At 52.3% G+C, this 8,906-nt stretch overlaps 1 protein-coding gene across 1 annotated transcript in view; it reads left to right on the forward strand.

The window, feature by feature from the left end:
- The first annotated feature begins 18 nt into the window (after positions 1–18).
- LOC100550253 (ankyrin repeat and fibronectin type-III domain-containing protein 1-like) overlaps positions 19–8,906 on the forward strand; it is a 135,790-nt gene continuing 126,902 nt past the window's right edge. Inside the window, exon 1 of the mRNA XM_019620578.2 lies at positions 19–1,954. The gene's annotated coding sequence lies outside the window, so the exon portion shown is untranslated. The remainder of the gene's footprint in view (positions 1,955–8,906) is intronic.

Genomic DNA, 8,906 nt, shown 5'->3' on the forward strand with positions numbered 1-8,906 from the left:
CGCTGCGCTGCCCGCCGGGATAGCGGCTGCGGGAGGGGAAACAAACGCGCCTTACGACGGGGGAACGTCTGCCTGTATCGACCGTTGGACTTATCGTTAGAAGCCGGCACCGCACCGGGCAGTATTAGCGACAGAGTGGCGTCAAGGCATTGCACTTCATAGAATCGTAGAATTGAAAAGGACCGCAATGATCATCTAGTTCCAACCCCCTGCTACGTGCAGGGTCGCCAACCAGCAGACCAGGCTGCTCGGAGCCGCATCCAGCCTGAACTGGCTGACAGAGCAATCTTAGGGACAAAAGGGGTGATTTTAAAAGATAAAGGCTGTTGGAGGAGGTAAGAGAACTCCCCATCCAAAGGACCGACAGCGGACCGACACTGCACAAGAAGGACACCAGGTGACATCAAAGACTGCCAAATAAGGCTGTATCTGCTGGGCAGTCATTGGGGGTGGAAAGGATAATGACTTTGAGGGTGTAATGAATATGTAAAACATATGAAAATATGACCTGTTCTCAAACAATTAACCGAGGAAAAGTTTTTTGGGGGTTAACCCAATGCTACCCCAGCGCTGCCTGTCAGAATACCTGCCAAGAATAAAACTTCTGCTGTGAGGTCTCTCCACATCCATTTCTTCAATTCAAGATGCAGGCTGTTACTGTGTTGGCTTCTGCTCAGGAAGGCTGAGCCTTCAGCTCTGTCAGTGCCATGATGTAGTGGTTGGAGCTGATGATTTGCCTGGTTTTCCCATCGCTTTACTCACAGAGAGCTGCATCCGAAGCTTTGTCTTCAATGTGGAGTTCACGCGTGGCTGCTCCATGCAGCGCTGTTCTGATGCTGGCTCACAGTGCTGACACCACAGCTAGGCATCGGTAACGATGCGATCCAGGACAACTGTCAGCATCAGACTTTATCATTTCAGTAGCAGTGACAGACTTCATCTTTCTGCTCCTGTATGAGCATCAGTGGGACCCACCTGGCACAGACTGCAATCTTCCAGCATTGCCACCACTGTTTCCGATGCATGTTCTGCTCAGTCCTGCTCACGATGCTCTCATTCTCACAGATGAGGCACTCCTCATTTTGCGGTGTGACAGCTGTGCACGGCCATCTGGAACGTGCCTTGTCCTCACCACTGCTGAAACGCACCACAGACTGCACCAGATGGGCTGCCCTTTCTCCTGATGAGGTTTGACACCAGCCCTGGCTGCGGGGTGGAGTTGGACCACCACGGAGGGGCCCTTCTCCTTCAGCACAGCGCCGTGCTGCAAGCTGTGGGAGAACTCCCAGGTCTCGTTAGGCATCTGCAGGCTGTTAGAATTTAAGCAATTACAACCATCCATAAGGAGGATCAGACTGCTGTGCTGTAGGGAGACCCGATCTGATCTCAGCAGCTTCTGCATCGCATCTCCACATCTGGAAGCACTGCAGCAGGCGGCCCCTGTGGCATCAAAGTGTCCAAATGAACCCAGCGCGCAGCCACAGCGCTGCATGGGCAGCTGGATGCTGCGTGCCTCCCGGGGCCGAGGAAGCCCTCGAGGTTGATCTGTGCCTGCTGGGAAGAAGGACCGGGGTCCCTTTGTGTGTCAGCAGTGCCACAGACCGTCCCGTCCCTTGCCTGGAGTCGCTCAGGGCTGGGTGGCACAGCCCATGGCACTGGGAGGTGGGAGGGCGGCAGCGGTGCTGGGTGAGCCGTGGAGCCGCACCGTGCCGCAAGAGCTGGGCGAGGTGGTAATTAGCAGTGGAGAGCAGGAGCTTTCTGACAGATGAAAGCTCTCTGCTGCCACATGTAGCTCCAAACCTGCCCGTGGCAGAGCCCTGCTGCCTCACAGCTTGTGTCCTTGTGCTGCTCTGTGCCTTTTGCAGAGCCCTGCGGCCGGGCAGCTGCTGCACAAACACAAGAACTTTTCCTGCTGGGTGCTGCCTTTCCAGTTGCTCATCTGACACGATCCAAGGTATCTGTCTCTGGTATTTTTTTGCTGATAGCAGCTCATGATGGAAGGGGGTAACGAGCAAAAGGTGACGTTCTGTTCATATAGCAGTGTGTCGTGGCCCTGTGCCGACCTGACCTACTGGCACAGCTTGGCACACAGCGCATTAATGCCTGGACTGAGCGATGGGGTTTTTGACTAACAGAGCATAAGCTGGCATTCTACTTCATGTTATTGCTTGCTGGGGTACTACTGGGTCCTGTGACATAGCACGCATGCTAAATGGCATTGAAACAGGTGCTAAGTGCCACTTCAAGGTTTATTTACAAAAGACAAGTGGCTTAAAATACCTGTGTAATGGAGAAGTGGCAGTTGCTCTTAGACACAGCTCTGCCAGCTGCCATGAAGGCTGCTCCGAAAGTAATGCCTCCTATTTCATTACATTGGCCCACAGTGTCAGAGGCAGATGGTGGTGGGATGGCAGTAGAGGCTGAACGTTCCCACCAACACTCTGTTACATTTTGTTGCTGTGTGACAGACAGCAGCAATGGGGAACCTCTGACAGAGCGACGTCTGACATGAAGCAAAGGTGTAGGATTGAATTTTTTCATGCAGAAAACATGGCACCAATTGGCATTCATCAGAGCTTCTGAATGCTGATGGAGGCCAAACAGTGGCTGTCAGTACAGCGAGGCACTTGGTGGTGCATCTCAGTGGTGACAGTGATGTGAAAGACATCAGTGTTCCACAAGGCCACGCAGATCTGTATTCTTGGTTCAGAGCTGGTGAAAATGCACAGCTAATGGCAGTGACTGTGTTGAAAAATAGTGTTTGGTAGCTGAGGATTGCCTCTGTCAAATGGTGTCACCGTGCTCTGTTTATCAGCTGTAGTTTCCATGAAAATAAATAGGAGGCGTTACTTTTGGAGCAACCCATGTATTTTCAGGACCTGCGATGATGATGTGTTTTGCGTAGGTGAAATGTAGAGGTACAATGTCAGCATTCACTGCTTATGGTTGACAGGTGCCTGGTGATATCCTGTGATCTGTCTTCCCTCATTACTGACAGCCCGGCTGTCAGACACCCAGCAGCTCATCAATAGAGCTGTCCGGAGCCTTGGATCTCCTGCTGAGTGCCTAAAGCTCTCTGAAAACCCAACCCAGAGCCCATCATGGTCAGATTCCTTAGGGCAGAATTCAAGCAGGCATCATGCTTGGATGAAGTGGGGGGGAGGGTGCGAAAGTAGGAAACAGAAGCAGAGCAGACTCCCTCAAAGCAAACTGATTCTTCACCCAGTGCTGGAAAGCCTTAATCCTGATAGACAGAATGATGGTGCAATTCGTCACCATTACACCTACCCAGTCTTTATTGTGTGACACCAGCTGTGCTCCTCCCGTGTGCTGCCCATAGAGATCACAGCTGTCTGTTGAGCTGACACAGGAAAATCCTCCCTGTGTGTAGGAGGGTAATGTGCTATATAAACCCGTCAGCCCATGGGGAGATGCCTTAAGGACCGAGGTAACCCAGAGGCACTCTTCTCTGGGTCCCAAACCATTCTTGTTTGCTTAGGGAAGGAGAAATCCTCACAGCAATTCCAGCATAAGCCTGTGGATGTTGCTGTGTGGCTGCAGAAATGCATAGCCATCCAGAGATCTTATTCAGCTCTTGTCATCTCTTTGGAGAAATACTCCAGGAAATTGATTCCCAGACCCTGCAGCCAAAATCCCTGCGGAATCCTCCCAGCTATCAGCAAGATGTGCTGGGAAGGGGATGCAAAATGTCCTGGGAAGGCACCGTCTGCAGCTGGAAGGGGAGGATGGCTGCATGCAGTGGGGCTCACGGCTCTCTCTCTGCATTCCTGTGCAGGTTGGCTCTGGCTCTCAGAAGAGCTGCTTGGCCCTGTGGGTGGAAGGAAGCGAGGCACGGCCTTGTGTTGTGCTGCTGACAGGTTTTGTGGTGCGCTGCAGCATCATTCCTCTGTCTGGATAGGCACACTTAGTGCTAGCAGTCCCATCAAACCAGGCAGGTGACAGCTGTACCTGTGGGAAGCAGAGGGTCGATCCCCTGCCTGGGGAGCAGACGTGGTAAGGACACTCACATTAGCATGTATTCCAAATCCTGGAGCCGAGCTGAGCTCTTGGCTCACACCGAGCAATCACAGCATCCCTCACAGCTGTTGGAATGTGGAGGGTTCTGGTCCCGTTGTGCACAGAGGGACCTGCACACTAAGGGGTCTGTGGGGCTGTTTTACCCTTAAGGCTTTTTGCTTGCTGATTTACAGCCTGGGAAAGCACAGCCAAATGGAAACCTGAGGGCTGCTTCCTTTTGGTCCTCCTGCACAGGGGAATATGGGTCTGCTGTGGGGCAGGGAGCAGCAGCCCGTGGGCCTGAGCTTCTGACACTGAGATGGTAGTGAACTGCATGGGTCTGAGCCCCGTGGGGGATGGAGGGCAGCAAGGGCCACGGGAAATCTTCTCTTGTTTCTCTCAGACCTGCTGGTAAAGCATAAAACAAATTTATGTTCTCATCTACTGCTGTAGCACCGGTGGGTAAAGGCTAAAAGCTTGCTGGCTCTCTGCTTATTAGAAGAAGTTCAAACGTGGGGCGTATGTACCTTGGGGATGAGGCTTGCGAGGCAAACACATTTGTTCCCAAATGTTTTCCTTCCAGTTAGAGGAACACCAAACCTTTCACTTCGGTGAGGTCTGTCTTTTCCCACCTGGAGATATTTCTGCTGGGATGTGAGTGATGTTCTGCTGTTGTGCTGTGCAGTGCGATGGAGGAACCACAGCTGGGCTCAGCCTGGATGCCCCACTGCCCTGAATGGGGGTACAGTGAGAAGGAAGAACCCCCAGGCACCCGTACAGCAGCACTAACAGAGGCCAATCCGTCAGTGTTTGTGCTGTTCTAGTAGCAAATCCAAGACAACAAAGCCAGGGTGTTATAAAATGCTTTTCCTAACTGCTCTTTTATTGTTCTCCCTCTTTAGCTAATCTGGACTTAGAGGAGAAGGGAAATGTTGGTTCTGAGCACTGCCCCCGTCTCTTCTGCACTGTATTGACTGACACTGGAAGGGGCTGCAGTAATATATTTAGGTTTTAATGAAGCATTTGACATTGTTTCACAAAGACTTCTGTGCAAAGCTGATGAAGACAGGCTATATGTGAAAGCTAATGACAGAGAGGATCGTCTCAGGTGGGGGAAGGCATCTTCAGTTTCTCCAAACATTACTGTCAGATTCAGATCTGATTAATCAGGTCAGATTAACATCATCTTTACTGCCAGTCTCAGACAGGAGCGTTCAGCTGCAGGCCATCAGCTGCACAGGTGAGAGCGTTTGATGAGCTGCATCCTGCTCCCCGTGGGCAGCAATCACGCTCAGAGCCAAGCTCACTGATTTGCTTTATTCAGTCTCATCTGCCTCATCTGGAATTCAGAAATTACCACCAGTGGAGACTGGAAATCTCCTTTTCATTGCCCCCAAACTTGATTTAGTACACAGGACAGAACTTTTCAGCTAGGAAGACGTCCGAGTTCAACTGCCCGTGTTTCATCCGTGGTGCATTCAGCCGAGAGTCTCTTTCCCATCAGTCGATTTTGAACTGCTCCAGACACACAGACACACACACATCATCCTAGGAGGGATCTCTGCTCGTTTCTCACACTCGGGTTCTCACTCCATCTGCCAGAATGCATCCTCGCATTCACTGACAGCTTCTCACCCTGTTGGCGAGGCCAGGGTTATCAGGCAGCTCCAGCTCTCACATTCACCCTCAAAAGCTCCATCTGCTCTTTCTGAATGGCAAAAGAATGCACGTTATTTTCTGAAGAATCTCTGGAAAAGAATACCATTGGTGAGGCCTTGGGTCATCCTGGGAGGGCCAATGCTTCCATCTCATGCCATCCTCCTGAAGCAGCCGTTCTCCACCTCTCAACCATTGTCACACTCCTTTCACATCCATCCCGCATGCCCTGAGACACAAAGACTCCAATCAACAGTGGAAGCAGTTCTTAGTTCTTAACAGGAGGTCGTATCAGCCTGCAGGTGAAGTTGCTTCAATTTCCCTTTGTACTTGGAAGCAGGCACTGATTAAGAGCCACCAAAGGCGCTGCCTCCCAATCAATGGCTGTAGCTTTTCCCAGTAAGCTATTGAAAGATGGGCCAGCCACCCTTTTGGACAGCCTTCTGATTTCCTCAGGTAATTTGCTTGTGCCCAACTCTGTAAGACCACAGCAACTTTGAACTGCTGTAGTTTTGATCACATCAAATGAGACGCACCGCCAGCTCAGCATGGCTCACAGCACACAAACAGGGGCTCCTGGAGCAGAGGTGGCCCTGCATTCAGGTAAAGGCCTCCTGCCTGCCGGGCAGCTGGGGTGCCAGCACTGCATTCCCTATGCTCGGCCTTTGGTGAAAGGCTCTCCTGAGTTTGTGACCCTGGGAAGTGTTAAACAGCTCTGCTCCATGTTTGAGATAAGGACCAACGCTGAGCAGCTGCACAGCGATGGCCCCACCAGCCCTGAGCCCGTATACCAGGCTTGGCTGGGCTGTAGGGATGGGAGAGGTACTTCTGTTGGGCTCTGTGTTGGGTTTAAGCTGTGTTTGTGCTGCAGACCCTGAGACAGCTTAACACGCATAAGCTGTCAGACCTCGCGTTTTTCATCAGACCTGAAACTGGTTATTTTAGAAATTACTGTTAATTGCTCTCCCTGACCAAGAAGCACAGCTCTTAGATCAGCTCTTCATGAAGCGGGTGCCATCCATCGCTGCATCTTAAGTCTGCTCATTAGGAGCTGCCTTCGTTACTGACCATGCACGTCAGCTGTGCCTGAAGGCCTGGAGCTGGAGCCTCAGCAGCAAGAGGAGGTATGAGTCAAGGGTTTTGCAGCTGGGTGTAAAACCCTACGCTGCCAGTTTGTACAAAGGATGCCTTGTAATGAAGGTGCAGTCCGGTGAGCAGAAGGCGCAGCCCAGAAGTGAAGTGAGTGCATCAAATAGGATGAGCCTCTGTCAGCATCTCATCTGCAGACCCCGATGGGGACTGATGTTAGCTGTGCCTGAAGACCCCCCTGGATGGTCTGCCCTGGAGGTGATGTCCCCTCTGAGCCCGTGTCTGTGCAAGGGCAGCTGCTCCCCATCCCCAGCTCAGCTGTACAGCCAGGGCAGGCTTGGCTTCACACATACAGAATGTCAGGGTTTCCATCAGCGGTGTTATCCTTGCTCTCACGTTAGGCAGTGATTTATGGCACAGAGAGCGTGCAGACTCTAAGAAAGCAATGTGCTCTGCAGGACTGGTGGCCACAACGCTGCTCTTCTGTTGCAGGGTAATTGCTCTTTATGAGGACTGGAAAGCGAGAGACTTTGAGCATTAATACAGATCATTAATTACAGCCTACTGTTTCACAGCTGATTTGGAGCTGCCCGAACAGAGGTCAAGTCGTTTCGTCTTGCCGTGCAGAGAAGTGATGTAAAGTAGTGAGAGTGGGACGGGGTGTGCGGGTTCTCAGATGCCAGGAACGGCACACTGATGGTCCAAGGACCATCCCTGCTCAGCTCTGTCAGTGATGTGGAGCTGAATTGTGGACAAAAGCACAGGCAGTGACCCCGGGCTGTGCAGCTGTCCTCATGGGAAGCACGGTGTGAGGAGCAGGTGCCCTGTGGGCTGCAGGCAGTGCAGTGCCAGCCCCCTCCCTTGGCACACTGTGACTGTAGCTCTGCAGGCACTGCAGGGTCGGGATGCATGCTCTGTGCTGTGTTTGCAGGCTCAGCCCTCCCCTGGCTTGGATGCTTTGTGTCAAGGGTAGAAAATGCTTTCCTTCCTTATTCAGTGCAAGCCTCAGGCGTTTTGGCCTGGGAGCTCAGCTCGTCCCACAGCTTCGCTGCCAGATGTGGGCCTGTCGGGAGTTTTTCTGTTTAATCATACAAAGAAAAATGTTATTTGTGTTTCCCAGCAAACGCTTTCACTGTGCTATATCTCCTTAGTCCTAGAATATTGTTTTTCCCTGCTGAATGATATGGTTTGCTCTTTTCCAGCCTCTTTTTCCAGCTCTTTTCCAGGTGAATGCTAACGCAGCTCCTGGGGCTGCACATGAGCTTGCTTACCTCTGCCTGCTTCTGCAGATCACCAGGCAGAGCCTGTGGCAGGGGTATCACTGATGAAATGCAGCTGCGGGGCTGGCAGTACAGGCTGTTCATTCAAATCATCACTGTTGGAGCGTTCTTAGGATTTTTTAACTCAGAGGAAGCGTTCTGCAGCCGCACAGCATGGCAGGTGGATGGGCACAAACCAACTGCAGGACCAGGGTGCTCACCATTCCCTGCCTGCACGTAACACTGTTGCATGCAGCACATTCTGGACTGCCTTGAGCAGAGAGGTGTGGTGCACGTATCCTCCCACAGCTATTACCCCCTTCATTTTAAAATGCGTTTAAACAATAATTTGGAACCATTAAAACATATCCAAAGCATTTTGCAAGGCCCAGTGCCCTGTTGCCTGCTGGGGACCCTACACAAGATTTGGGGGCAGGCTGCAGGTGAGGGTGGCAGCTGGGATGCACTATCAACTGCAGCTGCACCAGCAGTGAAATGAATAAGGGAGGGTAAGGGAAGCGGCCAGCATGGGCTGGGGAAGGGGGAAACGTGGGGAAGAGCAACAGCCCTCAGCCAGGAGTTTGCTCTGCAGCTTCACCTAGAGTAGCAAGTTTTGCTATCCCACCGGGACCTTGGGGCCGGCACGTTGCTGCAATGCACACAAGACCTCAAAATTGCAAAACTGCGCGTCCTACACGGAGCCCACAGCGTACATCAGCACAGCGGTTCTGCAAATCTTAAAAAGGAACGTCTGCCTGGGGACTTCGTTTCGTTCTTTGCAGACGTCTCACCGCAGGGGACTTCGGGGTGACCGCTCAGAGCAGCCTGCAGCCGGGACCGCCTGCAGCTCGGGCCGCACCTGCCCGCTGCCCCCGGCGCCGCTCG

Source organism: Meleagris gallopavo, chromosome 16, assembly GCF_000146605.3.
Source record: "Meleagris gallopavo isolate NT-WF06-2002-E0010 breed Aviagen turkey brand Nicholas breeding stock chromosome 16, Turkey_5.1, whole genome shotgun sequence".
Classification (NCBI taxonomy): domain Eukaryota; kingdom Metazoa; phylum Chordata; class Aves; order Galliformes; family Phasianidae; genus Meleagris; species Meleagris gallopavo.